Source organism: Dipodomys spectabilis, unplaced genomic scaffold (genome assembly GCF_019054845.1).
Source record: "Dipodomys spectabilis isolate Male_0828 unplaced genomic scaffold, ASM1905484v1 ptg000107l, whole genome shotgun sequence".
Taxonomy (NCBI): domain Eukaryota; kingdom Metazoa; phylum Chordata; class Mammalia; order Rodentia; family Heteromyidae; genus Dipodomys; species Dipodomys spectabilis.
Genome location: NW_024870784.1, coordinates 4,115,101 through 4,129,626, shown reverse-complemented (window position 1 = coordinate 4,129,626; position 14,526 = coordinate 4,115,101).

Genomic DNA, 14,526 nt, shown 5'->3' with positions numbered 1-14,526 from the left:
ATAGAAAATGCCAATACCCCAAAAATGTTCACCACCTGTAGGATTACACTAGAAGAATCCTAGAAGTAAAAAGCCCAAGTATGAGATTGCCTAAGCATAATACCCGCAGAATTTATCCCCAGATCTTGCCTTCACAGGTTTCTTGAGCTGCTTTATTAGACATCTGATTTTCCTCAAATAGCAACTCCTAAAGTAGGCACCTGTGGCTCATGCCTGTAATCCTGGCTACTCTAGGGGCTGAGATTTGAGGATCGTGGTTCAAAGCCAGCCCCGGCAGGAAATTCCATGAGACTATTTTTTTTTTCTGGGGGGGTGGTCCAGTTGTGGGCCCTGAACTCAGCCTGGGCGCTGTCCCTCAGCTCTTCAGCTCAAGGCTAGCACTCTACCACTTGAGCCACAGCACCACTTCCGGCTCTTTTTCTTTTTGCTTATGTGGTGCTGAGGAATCGAACCCAGGGCCTCATACATACAAGGCAAGCGCTCTACCACTGAGCCACCTTCCCAGCCCTCCATGAGAGTTTTGTCTCCAATAAACTGCTCAAAAAAGCTACAAGTGGCACTGTGGCTCAAGTGGTAAAGTGCTCACCTTGAGCAAAAGAAGCTTATGGACAGTGCCCAGCCCCATGCCTGGCAAAAAGAAAAAGCAGCATCAACTGCCTATGAGCTCATCAGAGTGCTATCATTCTTTAGACAAGTTACAACACAAATTCTTATGTCAGTTGGACATAGAAGATATATTAACAAAAAATAAAGAATATATATTAACAGCCCCAATCTCACAGAATTTAGAAAACCTGAATAAATCCTAGTTTTTCCAGAACCCAGTACATTGTATAGTACATAGCCACCAGCCAGCAACCTTAGTACAGACCTGATAGAATGTGGGGGAAGGAAGACAGCAGTAGAAAGAGGAGTGGGATTCTTGATTTGTCTCTTCATTCTGCTTCCTAATTGTGTTAACTGTGACACTATTTACTATCTGGCATGGGAGGAAATGTACTTACCCCACATCTCTAGTCAGGATGGTTTATATCATCTGTGCTGTGATAACAGACCCCTACAGTTTCAATTGCTTAGCAATGACAGAAGCTTATCTCTCCAAGGACAGCAGCACTTTGTATAGCTACCAGATCTGAATAAGGCCACAGGGACAGAGGATGTCTCCATGATGGCCTGTATGCATCCATGGGCAAGGCCCAGATGTTCTCCGCCCTCCATGCCTTACCGTGTAAGCATGTGTCATAAACTTGCCAGAAACCTTCATTTGGGACCCAAGGAGTCACAGAGTCTGAAAAGTCTGAAATGATGGTTTAGAAAAACATAAGTTCTGAGCAAACGTGCTTATGGACCAAGATTTTAAGTCCTTGATATAGGGCAAGTTGTTGTCCATAATTCAGTTTTTTCTTTTTTCTTTTCTTTTATTTTTTGCCAGTCTCGGGGCTTGAACTCCAGGCCTGGGCACTCCCTGAGCTTTTGCTACCACTTGAGCCTCAGCATCACTTCTGGCTTTTTCTGTGAATGTGATACTGAGGAATCGAACCCAGAGCCTTATGCATGCTAAGAAGCACTCTACAACTAAGCCACATTCCCAGCCCCCATAATTCAATTCTTGATGCAAGCTGTTTCTACAAATCCAGTTATCCTGAGCTTTGGGTGAATTACAGTCACGGGGAACTTCATGGCCAGGGCCAGAAGGTACCAGCCTGTTAGAACCAGGTTAAATTAAACAAATAAGAGTATTAATGAGTCCAAAGAAAATTGAAATTTAACTGAGGACAAACAAGTCCCAGGTAACCTGAGAAACATAAGTATAGACCCTAGGAATGGAACAAACTGAGGCCTGGCATTTACTAAAATTTACAAAGGGAGTAAGAATAAGGCCAAACTTGAAAGGCAGAATCTCCTTGTAGAAACTTCAGGATAGTCATTAAAAGAAAAAATTCCAAAGATAAAGACTTGAGGTAAATTCGTGAGTTAAACACCAGATTACTGGGATTTGGTAGGTAACAGTGAAACTCAGAAAGAGCCAGAAAATCTGGAAGGTGGTTTGCTTTTGGGGTATGATAAGTATGAAATCCAGAATGTTGTTTTTGCTTTGAGGACTTACTACTTCTCGTATAGAGACTGTAATTGCTATTTCACTAACTTGCTTCTTTGTTTTCTTTCTTTCTTTTCTTTTTTTTTTTTTTTGTCTGTTGTGGGGCTTGAACTCAGCCTGTGTGCTGTTCCTCAGCTCAAGGCAAGCACTCTACTGCTTGAGCCACAGCACCTCTTCCGGTTTTCTAGTGGTTTATTGGAGCTAAGAGTTTCATGGACTTTCCTGCCCAGGCTGGCTTTGAATTGTGATCCTCAGATCTCAGCCTCCTGAGTAGCTAGGATTACAGGCTAGGATGACACCGCCCCCCGGCTAACTTGCTTCTTTGATGGAAAGATTTGGGATAAGGACTTTACCTTGTGACTTCTGGCCTTGGTTATTGGAATGACTGGAATTGTAATCACCATTTTATAATCACTGACTGCTAGCTCTACCACTGGCCACCTGTGAGTGGTGCCCCCCTTCCCCATGGATCTTGCCTTTAAATACCCTGAGCTATTTGACTTCCAGGCTGGTCTTCACTGTCTTTGTATAGTGGAGGTCAGACACTATGGCCATTAAATGATTCCTAGTCCTGTTGACTGAGTGTTGGTGACTCCTTCCATCAATTGTGGGTTCGAGTCTCACCATCTCCCTGAAGCTGGGATATTTCACAGCCAAAGCTTCACAGTGACTCAGATGTCATATTTCAACCATGCTGTAGTTGGACAAATGGCCCACTGTATCCAGTCTGTTTATATGGCCGAGGTACATCAAAAGCAGCTGTGGGTCAGCCTGCACCAGCTGCTACACCAGTCCCAAGAGGCTCATCTCTCCCTGTGACACTTTGATCACATCTTTTGACTGTTCTCAGTGATGTACCATGAGTTGGCACGGCCCAGAGGACATTCAATCCCTCTCTTCATCACCACTCTGCACAGGACTTAAACACCTGTCAGGAATTAAAACACATGTCCACTATGTTACTGATGGAGCCAGATTTCCAAATGCTGCATAAATACGAATCCCAAATTAGATTTGTCTTCTCTAAATTAAACCTGAGGCCTCAGATGTGGAAGGCTGGGCCTGCAGACCAGGAGCCATGGCCGACCATGCATGCTCAGGATCCTGGAAGACCATGACAGCAGAATTCCCCTAGGGTAAGCTCTCTTCTCTCCAAACGTGCAAAGAATGTAGGATCAAGAGAGTAGCAGAGACACTTTTCTCTCATGTCACTAAGGCAGGAACAGGAGAAGACAATGGCTCACTGTGGTGGCCACTCAGTCTGCACTATTCACTGCAGACAAACATCTGTGCAGGAATATAGAATCCGTGGGATATAGAATCCTCAGGTGAGTCATGCTAACACTGGAATGATCCCAGGCCACATAGTTATGCCCCATATATGTAAAAGGATCTCGTCCATATATCCTCCCTGTGGGGCTTTATACTAACTGTATCTCATGGGCAAATTTGGAGTATAATATATGGAGTCTCATAGTATTCTATTTTTCCAAATCTAACTGTTTTGCTTCTTGACTGTCCCTTCTTTGAAGGAATTTCAGAATTGTTTATTGTGGGGTCCTCAGCCTGCTTTGAGTTCCTATATCATCCAAGGTGATGAGAGAATACTACATTTCAACCTGTGGTATTTATTATCAAGGTCATTGTACATTTTGTAGGCCTACTGGTCTTTGGTCCACCTGCCCCCTCCATTCTCTAAGCCCAGAAGCCTTAGTGCTTAGTGCTACTTAAGCCCTGCTCTCCCCCTCCCACCCCCCAGATGCTGCATACTCGTGCTGTCAGGTTCTACCCAGGTATCTCGTCAGGACTCAGCACCACTACTGGGGCTGTTCACACACCATCTTCCAGTCTTTGAATTGCTTCTCTGTTTCTTCTCACTTGTTTTTCTTTTGCGTGTATGCCAGTACTGGGGCTTGAACTCAGGGCCTTGTGCTCTCAGCTTTTTTGTTCACAGCTGGCCCATAGCTCCACTTACAGCTTTTTGCTAATTTTTTGGAGATAAGAATCTCATGGACTTTTCTGTCCCTGCTGGCTTCAAACCACCATCTTCAGATTGCAGCTTCCTTGAGTAGCTAGGCTTACAGGTGTGAGCTATGGGTACCATGTTTAGTTCTAATTTGGTTCTAATTTTAGTTTCTAATTAGGCATGTGAGGGCACAGACTACAGCGCTGTCCTATGCAGCAGGAAAGAGGACCTCTATTTCTTCTGCACCTGCGTGCAGGAAAGGATAAGAAGTATGTGTTGCATTTGTAAAATGTCCTGAAAAGGAAGATCAGGAACTTTCCCAGACCTCCTCATTCCCAATGCCTGGAATGTAGATTTAATGGAAAATTCTATATGCCCCCCCTTGAGTATAGAATGATCTGAGAAATACAAGCCCTACAGCAGGGAGTTAGAACCCATATCCAGTCATCAGACCAACCCTGTATGGCCTGCCTTTGACTTAGATATGTCATAACTTCAGAATTGTCTCAGCTAGTATTGTTTCACATTGTTGAATCACAGCCTAAACTAAGCCTAATTAAAATAGTTCTATTTAAAACCATAGCCATTGTACTGGGCCCTAAATTTTGTCTCCACCAACTTTTGCCTACCACGCCAGCTGCTCTAACACATTACCTTAAACTTGGTGATTTACAATAGAAATTTCTTCTCTTACTGCTTAGGATCAGGAATCTGATAGTCATTTTGGGATTATCAGGGTGTTATCAGAGCTGAGCGCCCTCTAGAGGCTTTGGGAGATAATGCTCTAGCTCCATCTAGCATTTACTACTTTGAGGCTACTTTGCTGCAATGAGTGTCTGACTTGTCTTCCAGAAGCATCAAAGATAGGGGCCTCTGTCCTTTGGGATACTTGTAATTTGATTTAGAGTATACTTGGATAATCCAGGCTGATTTCCTCCCTGCATATTTTTTTTTAATTATTGTTATAGCTGGGTGCTGGTGGCTCACACCTGTAATACTAGCTACTCAGGAGGCTGAGATCTGAGGATCACAGTTCAAAGCCAGCCTGGCAGGAAAGTCCGTGAGACTCTTTATCTCCACTAAACCACTAGAAAACTGGAAGTGGCGCTGTGGCTCAAGTGGTAGAGTGCTCGCCTGAGCTGAAGAGCTGAGGGACAGTACCCAAGCCCAGAGTTCAAGCCCCACGACCAAAAAAAAAAAAAAATTGTTATTATAAAGGTAATATACAAAGGGGTTATAGTTACATAGGTCAGGTAAACAGTGCATTTTTTGGACAATAGCACCCCTTCCCTTGCTCTCTCCTCCCTCCATATTCTTAACACAGTTACGTTATTAAAGACCCCTTTTCAGCCAGGTGCCGGTGGCTCACACCTGTAATCCTAGCTACTCAGGAGGCTGAGATTTGATGATTGCGGTTCAAAGCCAGCTGGGGCAAGAAAAGTCCGTGAGACTTTTTTTTTTTTGGGGGGGGGGGGTCCGCTTGTGGGGGCCGAACTCTGGGCCTGGGCGCTGTCCCTCAGCTCTTCAGCTCAAGGCTAGCGCTCTACCACTTGAGCCACAGCGCTACTTCCAGCTTTTTTCTTTTTGCTTATGAGGTGCTGAGGAATTGAACCCAGGGCCTCAGGCATGCAAGGCAAGCACTCTACCACTGAGCCACCTTCCCAGCCCATGTCCATGAGACTCTTATCTCCAATAAACCATTCACAAAACTGGAAGTGGTACTGTGGCTCAAGTGGTAGAATGCTAGCTTTGAGCTAAAGAGCTGAGGGACAGAGCCCAGGCCCAGAGTTCAAGACCCATGACTAACAAAAAAAAAAAAAAAAGACCCCTTTATATGATAGGGTTTACGAGTACTGGCAACTAGGATCTGAAATCTTTGGAGGCCCTTATACAGTATTCAGACTTCTACAATCATATATTAAAATACAGTGTATAATTTATCTCAAAATCAAAAACAGGCTGCAAAGGGTGTAGCTTAGTGGCAAAGTATTTGCATGGTTTGATTACTATCATTGGAGAGGGGTGGGGAAGGAAATAGTTGTTTGTTTGTTTGTTTTTTTGCTGGTCCTAGGACTTGAACTCAGGGCCTGGGCTCTGTCTCTGAGCCTCCCTTTGCTCAACGTTAGCATTCTACCACTTGAACCATAGCACCACTTTGAGCTTTTCTTTTTTTTTTTTTTTTTCTGAGTAGTTTATTGGAGATAAGAGTCTCACGGACTTTCCTGCCTGGGCTGGCTTTGAACCATGATCCTCAGAACTCAGCCTCCTACAAGTAGCTAGGATTACAGCTGTGAGCCACTGTTGCTGGACTATTTTCTTAAATCTAAAATTGAAAGCCTATGTGCTCAATGGCTAGATCATAACACTTGAGTCCTCCACACCTAGAGGTACCCACTGTGAATTTTCAGAGGAAGAGGAGAGAAGGAGAAGACACTTTCTTGCTCACTCTCTCCTGTTTCCCTCTGTTGTGCTACTCACCCACACACTTGTTCTTCCGCGTCTGTGGCTTTCCATGATCCCGTCCTTAGCATTAACCGTGCTGACCTTCTTGTCTGAACACAGGGAGGAAACAGTAGGCCTCCCCCCACCCACCCCCGTGGCTTGAACTCAGCATCTTGTACTTTCGATGCCTCTCACTTGCAAGAGCTTTTTTGTCCAGGCCTGGTGACCAGGACCTGCCCCACTGGTCTCCTTCACATCCTGCTCTCTCCTACTTCAAGAATAAGAGCACCTGCCCACCTCCTTTTCCCCTTCTCTCCCCCTTCAGGCCTCAGTTCCTTCAGGATAGCTTTACCTGTCCCCAAGTTGAGTGTTAGTAATCCCGCCCTTCTCTGTAGCACCTCTCCGGCTGTCCCATCGCATTTTGCCCATGTGTACAAACTGAATCAGGCCAGGGATTCTGTCTGTCCCATCACCTTGTCCCCAAGGCCTGTCTCCATACCTGGTCTTCAGGAGAGATCCTGAAGTGCACACAGCCTGAGTGGCAAGACCAGTTAGAGCATCTTCTGGCACCAGGAGTCAGTGACTCCTGCCCCTACTTGCCCTGTGCCCCTCAATCATCTAGATTGGCTAGACTAACACACACAGGGGCTCCAGCTTTGCCCCTGACCTTGTGAAGCAAAGCACGAGATTTTGAGCTTTGGATCAGAGCAGATCCGGACTTGGGTTCTAAAGCTCCTTGGTGTGCGGAGCCTTGGAAGAGGTCACCTGCATACCCGCACTGCCTCACCTTTGAATGGAGAAACTTATCTCCATCATCTGAGAGAAACCTTGAGAATTCTCCCAGCCTGGTCTGTGGTCCACTGCTGCTCCTTGAACTTTCTCTTCCCAGCCCCCACTTCAGTGCTCCAAAATCATCTGTGGACATTTTACTTCTCTGCACAGGGAACTTTCTCTTCCCAGCCCCCACTTCAGTGCTCCAAAATCATCTGTGGACATTTTACTTCTCTGCTCCACCTTGGATAGAACCATGAGAAAGAAAAAATCGAGAGATTCCCATCCAGAATTATCTGAAGCATTCCATTTAAACTGTTCTAAAGGTACAATAAGAGAGGTATCAACTATGTGTCACATTTAATCATGTAAGGGTTTATCTATTTAGAATTATTCATATGGTGATCTTGTAAATAACCTTAAATTACTAGAAAGCTAACAGGGCTAGGGGTTGGACCTCAACTGGTAGGGAATTTGCCTAGCAGGGATAAGACCCTGAGCTCAAATCCCAGTAGAGGAAAGAGAAAAAGAAAAGGGGGGAGAGAGAAAGGAAGGAAGGTAGAAGAAAGGAAGGAAGGAGGGAGGGAGGGAAAAAGGGAGGGAAGGAGGAAAGAAGAGCCAGGTGTTGTAGTTCTAGCTACTCAAGAGGCTGAAATCTGAGGATCATGGTTCAAGGCCAGCCTGGACAGGAAAGTCTGTGAGACTCTTATCTCCAATTTCAGAAAACTGTGATGCTGTAGTTTCAAGTGGTAGAGCACTAGCCTTGAGTGAAATAGTTCAGGGACAGTGCCCAGGCCCTGAGTTCAAGTCCCATGACTGATGAAAGAAAGAAATAAAGGAAGAAAGGCGGAAAGGAAGAAAGTGGGAGATAGTAAGGGAGGGGTAACACTGTTCAAAGGGAAATGTACTCATTACATAACTCATGTAACTGCAACCCCTCTGTAGATCACCTTCAAAATTAAAAAATTTTTAAAAGAAAGAAAAAAAAAGGAGGAAAGGAAGGAAGGAAGGAAGGAAAGGGAGGGAGGAAGGAAGGAAGGAAAGGGAGAGAAGGAGGGAAGGAAAGAAGGAAGGAAGGAAAGAAGAAAGGAAGGAAAGAAGGAAGGAAGGAAATGAAATTAAAAAGCTATCACTGCTTCCTATTTTCAATTTTTGGTGACTCCTTTAAGGTTTATCTCCTAATATTATAAAGTTTATGACATTAGCCTGATTATGACTTCCTAGCAAATTCCCATGGCCATCTCATGGGAAGATTAAATTTGATATCTTTGAAAGAAAGATGAACTACTACAGGACAGAAGATAATTAGAAATAATGGCCTCTCTGGCCATGGAGACACATGAATTAAGGGGCTGTCAAGCCAGGACAGAGATTCTATCAGTGATGTATCTGGCGTTTCACTCGACTACTAGTACAATTATGGGAAAAGTACCCGAGATGACCTGAGCAAATAGACAACTCCAGCCATTTGTCTAAGTGAAATTTTCGAGCAGCAGCTCCAGACTTTGTTTTTCCATCACTGCTGAATGGCAGGATGGCAGAGAGTGATGACCTTTACTTAACCTTCAGGATAACTGTATGACTTCCTGGCCAAATAAGTCTATATCTATTGACAATCCATTCTCAGGAGTTATAGAATGTTTAGTCTAAGTTGATGATATCTTTGCCTTTTTGAACTTTATTTTGCAAAATAAATCTTTTCCACAGTCTATGTTGGATAATGGACTGGACCTCGGGGGCACATGGATAACAATTTAAAAGGTAACTTTTATCTGTTTTATTTTGGTTGGAGATGTTTTCTTTCCATCCAAGCATTCATGTAAATGAATGCAGAGAAATAACCAGTTTTCATCTCCATCATCTTGCAGGCTACTTTCTTTCCTTGAGGTATGTAGAAAATGTTTATTGCTGTCAGCAACTCAATGGATAAGTGGTTACAAAACAAATCCTAAATCAAGCTCTGCTTGGAGACTTAACTCCTTCCTTCCTAAATATACCTGTTTAGTGATTTGTTCAAAGATCTGAAACCAGTGGAATCAGATCAGATATCCAGGTCTTCAAAGGGAAGGGCTCCAGGGGAGCTAAATCCTCAAACTTGCCCTCATTTTCACCTCCCAGGTTCACCCTTATCAGGACCTTCTTGTCACCAGTAAGATTAGTGGTTGTTAAAGCAAGAGACTAAATCAGTTTTTTATGTGTTGGGTTAATCACTACAACGACTTGAGCCAAATAACTTCCTGATTGAAAGAGACCCTAGGAAGCCCTCAAGCACACATTTGGTGGGCAGAGAAAATGCATCAAAAATACTCTAGATGAAAACTCTGTATGAATTGGCCTAAGGTTATTGCATGTGTATAGAATATTTATTTATTTATTTATTTATTATTTTGTCGATTGTGAGGCCTGAACTCTGGGCCTGGGCGCTGTCCCTCAGTTTTTCAGCTCAAGGCGAGCACTCTACCACTTGAGCCACAGCGCCACTTCTGGCTTTTCCCGACTGGTTTATTGGAGATAAGATTCTCCCGGACTTTCCTGTCTGGGCTGGCTTTGAACCAAGATCCTTAGATCTCAGCCTCCTGAGTAGCTAAGATGACAGACGTGAGCCACTGGCGCCCAGCTTGTTTAATTTTTTTATAAATGTTATAATAACAAATATTCTTACATAAAATTTCAATCTTTATCTCTGACTATATCCTTGGGAAACATTTTTAGAAAGATTTGGAATATACAATTTCTAGAAACTATTAGTGACTGCCAAATTGCTAGGAAAGTTGCATGAATTTTATACTCCAATAACTGTTAATTTGTCAGCAACAAATATTGATCACCTATTTAATACATATTTTACACTTTTGTGTGTGTGTTTGTTGTATGTGCGCATGTGTGCCAGCACTGGGACGTAAACTTAGGGCTTAGCCTTTGTCCCTTAGCTATTTTACTCGAGGCTAGTGCTCTACCACTTGACCCACACCTCCACTTTTGGCTTTCTAGTGGTTAATTGGAATCTCATGGACTTTGCTACCCAATGTGGCTTTAAACCGTGATCCTCAGATTTCAGCCTCCTTAGAAGCTAGGATTACAGGTGGGAGCCACAGGTGCCAGCTCACATTTTATACTTTGGTCAAGAGAGTGATAGTATTATATGAACATTTTCAAAATAATGAAGTACGTTCAGAGAACTTAGGACACATGGTTTGGATAGCTGACAGGTCATTACTTTTTTTTCTCAGGAATTTACTTAGACTTATTTAACAAGGAAATTTATGTTACACACTGCTTCTTGCAGACCTAGGTGCAGACATTCCCCCCTCCCCTGCTTTTTTATACATGACAAACTTTCAAACTCATTGAAAAAATTCCCTTCACCTACAAAGAAATGCTTTTGAAAGAATAAAAATTGTTGCAAAACTGACTCAATTTTAACTCTTGACAAAGTCATCGTTTGTACATGGTTTGCAGTAACTCTCAATAATACATAAAGGGCTGGGAAGGTTTCTCAGTGGTAGAGCGCTTGCCTTGCATGCATGAGGCCCTGAGTTCGATTCCTCAGCAACACATAAGCAAAAAGTAAAAAGCCGGAAGTGGCGCTGTGGCTCAAGTGGTAGAGTGCTACTAGCCTTGAGCTGAAGAGCTGAGGGACAGTGCCTAGGCCCAGAGTTCAGGCCCCACGACCGGACCCAAAAAAAAAATAATAACATAAAGACCTTAGTAACAGTTTATGTGTTATAATTCACATAACATATATGTTAACACATAACATGTGTTCTGTAACGAAGCATGATTGCTGTTGAAGAGCCATAAGAGTCCATCAGGCAGCTCAGGGCAGAAAGGCAGCTGGATTTCAAGATGCAGAGGAGCCAGGAGCGTTCAGAAATCCAGAAACTAGCAGGAACGAGGAGCTAGCAGGAACTGGGAAGTAGAAGGAGCCAGGAGCTAGTGGGAGCCAGAAGCTAGCTGAACCCAGGAGCTAGCAGAACACTTGGTGGTTCTCTTGTTCTTCTGACCACCTCTGTTTCATTCATGTCATTTTGCAGATCAACCTTCTCCAGTTCCCCAATTCTCATAGCCAGTGTATCCTTCTACCCATACCAGTTCCTCAGGACCCAGCCCTGTTCTCAGATGAGCTTCCCTTGTGAACTAGAGGTGAGTGTCCAAAAAAGATAGAACTCATGGGAGCATATGTTCCCAAACAGTCTCCAAAGGGTGAGTGATATTTGCGAGACATCACACTCCAGTAGCTTTGTGACTGATCTTCGATTGTCCTGCCTGCCACAGTGTTTGTTTTAGTCAATTCTAAAGAAGAATGAATATGTTTATACTCAGGAAAATTCCACATCCAGGTATGTATACACAGAGACCACTTCAAGTAGCTTTTGAGATGTTTAGCAAAATAAGATTATTTGTATGAAAGCTGAGCATCCTATGACCCAGAAACCACCCTTCGATGTGTGCGCACCAGACGCATCCACATCCTTGTACAAAAGACATACCAAAAAATTCTGTGAACATCATTATAATAACCACAAGATCTGGAAAAAGTCCAAATGTCAATCCACAATGTTAACATTAATATATTCCCACAATAGAATACCACATAACAGTAATAGGCTCATACGTACACAGTGCCAAGTAAAAGAAACAAAACACTGACAGGACACCAGTGGTTCATGCCTGTAATCCCAGTTGCTCAGAGATCTCAAGATTGAAGTTTTGAAGCCAGCCTAAGTAGACTGTGAGACTCATCTCCAATTAACCATCAAAAATCAGAATCCAAGGGTGGCTCAAGTGGTAAAGCACCAGCATTGAGCACAAAAGATAAGCAAGAACACAAATTCCTTTCAAGCTCCAGTATCGGCGTGTGCGCACATACACACACACACACACACACACACACACACACACACACACACACACACACACACACACACACACACACACGAACATATACTGTATGATTGATAGCATTTACATATGATTCAAAATTGGGAAAAATGAACTTTTGGTACTAGAAGTCTTAACAGTAGTTAACTGGGAAGACACTAAGTACAGTATCTGCTGGTAATTTTGGAAGTGTATTATCTTGTAAAAATTATCAAGCATTTACGATTTGCCCTATTTTCCATACCTGTTGTTATAGATAAGAGTTGTATTTTAAAATACTGTTTAATAATCTATATAGTAACCAAAACTATTGCAATGAATGGTATATTGTTGCAGAAAACTATATAAAACCACCACATGCTGGGCGCTGGTCCCATGCATGTAAACCCTAGCTACTCAGGAGGCTGAGATCTGAGGATTGTGGTTCAAAGCCAGCCTGGGCAGGAAAGTCCATAGACTCTTATCTCCAATAAACCACTAGAAAACCGGAAGTGACATTGTGGCTTAAGTGGTAGAGCACTTGCCTTGAACTGAAGAGCTGAGGGATAGCACCCAAGCTCAGAGTTCAAACCCCACAACCAACAAAAATAAAATAAAATAAAAAACCACCACATGCATGATCTACGTGAAACATCCAAATGATGATCGTGGTAATCATTATTATTTAGCATTGATGAAATCTAGTATCCTACAGGCTATAACTAACAAATTTGGGTACTGGCCTTACCCTGTTGTTTGCCAACCTAATCTTGGAGTTTAAAGAAAGATCTGGTGCAAAGATGGCTTTGAGTCTGGGCAGTTGGTCTTCTCTTCATGTTTTACATTGGGATTGAATTTGTTATCCTAAAGTACACCTGCACAATGTGACGGATAGCTCAGAGGTCAAGGCAAGTCTGCAGGATTAAAGATCTTGATGAATAAACCCGGGAGAGATGTCAGGGGGAAAACTGAAGATTTTTCTTTAGAACTGTGTCCTTTGGTTACTTTAAAATATTTACATTTTGTCATGCCAAGGAAAGTATCCAGTAGTGGCTCACAGGCTAAAGAAAAACTACTTTTGAGTTTGAGTTTGTGTGTGTGTGTGTGTGTGTGTGTGTGTATGTGTGTATGTGCATGTGCATGTGTGTGTGCATGTGCATGCATGCACAGTTACTAAGACTTGAACTCACTAAATTTGAATCTAAAATGAATTTAAAACAAAATCAAGTAGTGGTTATAGAGGTGGAGGTAGAAGGAATGGTAAGACCGTAGTCCAAGAATACAAAGCCTCAGAGTTGAGGAATCAGGTTTTTGTGTCAGTACTAGGTCTTGATTCAGGGTTTGGACACTGTCCCTTAGCTTTTCCACTCAAGGCTGGAGCTTTACCACTTGAGCTATACCTCCACTTCTGGCTTTTTAGTGGCTAATTGGGGATAAGAGTCTCGCAGACTTTACCGCATGGGCCATCTTCAAACCATGATCCTCAGAACTTAACTTCCTGAGTAGTCAGGATTACAGGTATAAACCACTGGTGCTTGCCTTGTGGACTGGAGGTTTTAAAGATTGACTGTACAGCATATGGTTACTAGTAGTATATTATATATCTTGAAATTGTAAAGAAAAGAAGTTTAAGAGTTCTTACCACAAAACGTTACAAGTATCTGAGACAGGGGATATGTTCATTAAGCTTATTTAGTTATTCTAGATTGGATACACAAATTGCAGCATTACTTTGTATGCCATAAATACATACAACTACAATTTGTCTACTTACAATAAAAATTTAAGTAAGTAAAATTGTAACCACTCAGGTAAGTGTAAATCACTGTGTTTCTGTGGCTTTAGCTTGCCTTTCTTTTTCATTCATTTGTTCAGTTTGTGTGTGTGTGTGTGTGTGTTTTCCAGTCATGGGGCTTGAACTCAGGGCATGGGTACTATCCCTGAGTGTTTGTGCTCAAGTCTAGTGCTCTTCCACTTGAGCCACCTCCACATCCAGCTTTTTGGTGGTTAATTGGAGATAATATTCTCATGGACTTCCTCCCTGGGCTGGCTTTAAACCACCAGCCTCAGGTCTCAGCCTCCTAAATAGCTAGGATTACAGGTGTGAGCCACCAGCATCTGGCTTTTAGTTTGCATTTCTGTAATGATGTTGAGTGTCCTTGTGAAATATTTGAAATGATAAAATCTTCTTGTGATGATTTCAGTTTGATATCATAGAATATTAAAACACTTATATAGTTTATATTTGCCCAGAAGTTCTCTTCTAAGTGTGTCAAATTATTGTCAGCATTTTACTGTCCATCAATTCCACAATCATTATCATAAAGGATTCTATGTATGCATTGATCGATCATTCTCTGGAAGTTTTAGAAGAATTGAGTCACCAGGA